Genomic DNA, 4,096 nt, shown 5'->3' on the forward strand with positions numbered 1-4,096 from the left:
ATGCTGGTGACAAAGTTGATCGCAAGTCTACATCAGGCACATGTCACTTTCTGGGACGATCACTTGTATGTTGGTCTTCAAAGAAGCAGAACTGTGTATCTCTCTCCACTGCTGAATCTGAATACATTGCTGCTAGATCTTGCTGCCCTCAGCTTCTATGGTTGAAGCAAACACTCAAAGACTATGGCATTCATCTGAAGCAAGTGCCACTCTACTGCGACAACGAAAGCGCCATCAAGATTGCCAACAACCCAGTTCAGCACTCGAAGACAAAGCACATTGAGATTCGTCATCACTTTCTCAGAGATCATGTTGTGAAGGAAGACATTGATATCATACACGTCAACACTGAAGAACAATTGGCAGATATCTTCACCAAGCCCTTGGATGAGAAGAGATTTTGCAAGTTACGGTGTGAGCTAAATATCCTGGAATCCTCAAATGTCCTGTGATCAGGCACACATCCTAACACTTATGCATATGATGACTTAGATGTGCAACACACGAAGTAAAGTATATCTTCAATCAATGAAGACATACATTCTAAGTGTGAATACATTAATGTGGAATTTGACTTTGGAGCACCACGATAATTGTGCGTTGTGTCTGGGTCTAATACTTCCTATACGGTGGGTAACGCCACCACCAAACATTCTCTTTGAAGTGTTTCTCTCATGGCGTTACCTTGCAATGTCTTCACATTTGGTTGTCTTCACATTTGGTTTGGCTTCGAACATGTCTTCATGATTATCTTCACTACGTTGATTGTATAGATATATATATATGCTAGTGTTCTGTCCTCTACAGCATTCACTTATAGCTATGTCTTCGTGTTGAATCTTTTGAACTAAGTGAATGTGATCGGACCCAAAACTTCTCTATGCTTTCTATCTCAAACTCTATCTCTCTAAGTCATATGCATTCTATTGAAACTGTCGAATGTCTTCACTGCGTCCTTGTCAGCAGTACATATAGAGACAACCATAAAGTCCGTTTTCAATGCTCATTCCTCCACATAAAATCCGGAGAAGTAGGAACGACCGCCCGACAATCCAAGCGTGCGTGGGATGTGGAACTGCCCCCAAAATACCGCATGATGGCCACGTACTACTCAAATGCGAATCGCCAGGGGCACCTGAGTAATAGCATAGTGCCGCCCCTGCGCCTATAAATTCACACTTACCACTGTCATTATCTCCTTCTTCCACCCTCGCACGAACCCTAGCGCCACCGCTAGCTCTCGACGATGTCGGCGACGAAGCGCTTCGCTGCCGCAACCTCTCCGACGCCGTCTTCACACCGATCGCGGACATCGTCCTCTCCGCCGTCGCCATAGGTGTCTTCCGTCGCCAAGTTAGGGCACGGAGGATTGAACTGCTCGGCATCATCTCCCACTTCGTCTAGCAGTTCCAAGTGTGGTAAATAAAACGTCTTTTTACAGCCCCTTTTGATCCCATGGTTCTGTCACTTTCTTCCATAAGAAGTTTATCTTCACACAAGTTAGATCTCTCAATCTGCATCTCATAACATGCCTAGTATATTCACTTGTGCTTCATGAAGTAGTTAGATTCCTCACTTGTATTGATCTGTGGGTTCGTACAAATCTGGAACCAACTTCTTATCTATGAGTGAATATCTTCGCACGATGAGGTCAATGTCTTCTAAACTGATTAATCTTCAAAACCTTCTGAGAATGCATTTGACCTCTTCCCCTTCCCTCGCACCTTAATGCTGTCACAGGTACATGTCCGTGGGAGAATCCTTCGGTTCTCATAGTCTGCATTCATTTGTAGAATTCCTACAGCATCACATAAATTCTCCTGAAGGCAGTTCCTGTTGGTCCAGCAAAAGAAAGCCTTTGAAGCCTTTGAAAGTTTTGAAGCCTTTGAAGTTAAAGTTTATGGCTTCAGAAGCAGCAGCAAGGAAGGAGGGCAGACAGCAACGTGAAGGAACTTCCAAAGATCTGCCTGAAGACCTGGCAGAAATGTATAAAACAGATCCTGAAGAGAATTATGGGCAGCGCAAGACCCAAATCCAATGGATTCGACGCTATTGGGCTGAACAATGGTTCAAATACCGCTTCACAACCCAAGAGTATGCTGAGAAAAGTGCCATCAAAAGACCGTGGGGAGACATCTTATACAAAAACCTTGTACCCAGGTCCAGAGATGAAGCTATTGCCCAAAGCTTCTATCCATGCATGGTTCGTGGGCCACAGCCTGATGATGCACATCCGTCGTCACTACTCTGGTGTCATGACGACAATCTATTCAAGCGCAACTTCCAGTTTGCCCAACAATCAGCGAAGCAGAACAAGAAGAAGTTGGGGTTAGACTTCAACCCTGGTCCCTCAGCACCAAGGGCAGATGGCACACGCTACGCAGAACCCAATATCATCGGTCTGTATGCCAATCTTGAGGGCCTCATCACCCGCATCTTAGTCCAAGGGACTACCGTGAATGACCCTCCAGCTGACTCTGAGTCTGATGAAGCTCCTGATGTACCGAAGCCAAAGCAGTCGAAGAAGCCAAAAGCTTCAAAGCCAGCCCCTTCATCAAAAATCTCAAGGGCGAAGCCATTGGCAGCTGCACCTCCTGAAGATAGTGTGCAGTCTAAAGACGTATCCCGCGTCTCCAAGCCCCAGAAGGCCAAGGTGCCTCAGCCACACACCGGCAAAGAGCTCACAGCTGCATCCATTCTGCACAGCGAAGCCATTGATCTGTCAAGTGATGAAGATCTTGGAGATGACGCTCTAGAGCAGCTCATCAAGAGCAAAGAAGAAGCTGAAATCTTCAACAATTTGCCTCTCTTTGATGTCGCCATCATCCACAACTTCATCGACGAATGGTTTGCCACACCAAACATCAGCTTCAAAGATCTGCAGCTGCCTGTTGGCCTCAGCGTCGCCTTCCAAGGCGCAATTGCTTCAGAACTTGCCATTGCCCAGCGCATTGTTGAACTGAAGCAGAAAGTTGATCATGAAAAGGCTCAGTTCAAGAAGCATGTGGCCAAGCTCAGCGTGCAAGAAGTGAAGAGCTTCAAGATCATGATGCACGAGCTCAAGGAAAACTTTCTAAAGAAGCATGCAGAAGCTCAAGGTTCACGTGAGCAGATGAAGTCTCTGGCTGAGAGATGTGTGCAAGCCTACAATGAGGCTGAGAAGTGCAAGGCACTTGGGCGTCCTGGCATCGACCCCAAGATGGCCGCAAAGAAAAAGAAGAACACTGTTCCAGCTGAACCAGAGGCATCAAGGCAGGAAGCAATTCCGCTTGTCTTCCCAACTGCAATGACTGGCTCGAAGCCAAAGAGCCGGTCAACAGCTTCAGAGCTCAAGAAGACAAGAACTGCTGAAAGCGGAAAAGCTCTGAAGCCTCTCCTACTGCCCCCAGCAAGAAGAAAAGAAAGACCAAGAAATCTCAGGCTGCTCCCACAGAGCCCTTGATAGTTGAACCTATTTCTATGGTTCACCCGAAGGCAGAACGACAACTGACAGTTCATGAGCCTACTTCCACAAAGGCTCCTGAAGCTGAATACATACCAGCAGTCGACCCCATCGCTGCTGAAGACATTGGTCATCAGGACAATGTACAAGATGATGCAGCCCTTCCTCAGTATGAACACAGCGAACTCATCAGCATTGGTCATCCTCTGACGCCAATTGCACAAGATGCGTCATGGGCGGATCGCCCTCAAGAGGAAGAAGACTTTGAGGCCCAGCCCACTCCAACCCCACAGGCGTCGTCTGCATTCCGCAGGCTTCGCAAAGGTCCAAGGCCTCAAGTCTATGCTGAAGACATTCCGGCTACATCAGCCGAAGAAAATGAAGAAGTACCACAAGATCCTACTCCCCCGCTACACCATGAAGCAGTTCTCCAGGAGAACGTGCCTAAGTCTGACCCTCCAGCTAGTCAAGCGGAGGCTGAAAATGTTGAGGCTGCCACAACCAACACTGAAGCCAATGTGGAGCCCTCCCCACCAAAAGCTTCAACAGACAGCGAAGCTACTGATCCAGACACTTCTGTTCCTGAGTCTGCTGCAGGTCCTAAATTTGATTACCATGTTGAGCACAGGCCTCATGTCCAGAAGCCAGTCCCAC

The sequence above is a fragment of the Triticum aestivum genome, chromosome 6A (genome assembly GCF_018294505.1).
Source record: "Triticum aestivum cultivar Chinese Spring chromosome 6A, IWGSC CS RefSeq v2.1, whole genome shotgun sequence".
Lineage (NCBI taxonomy): Eukaryota > Viridiplantae > Streptophyta > Magnoliopsida > Poales > Poaceae > Triticum > Triticum aestivum.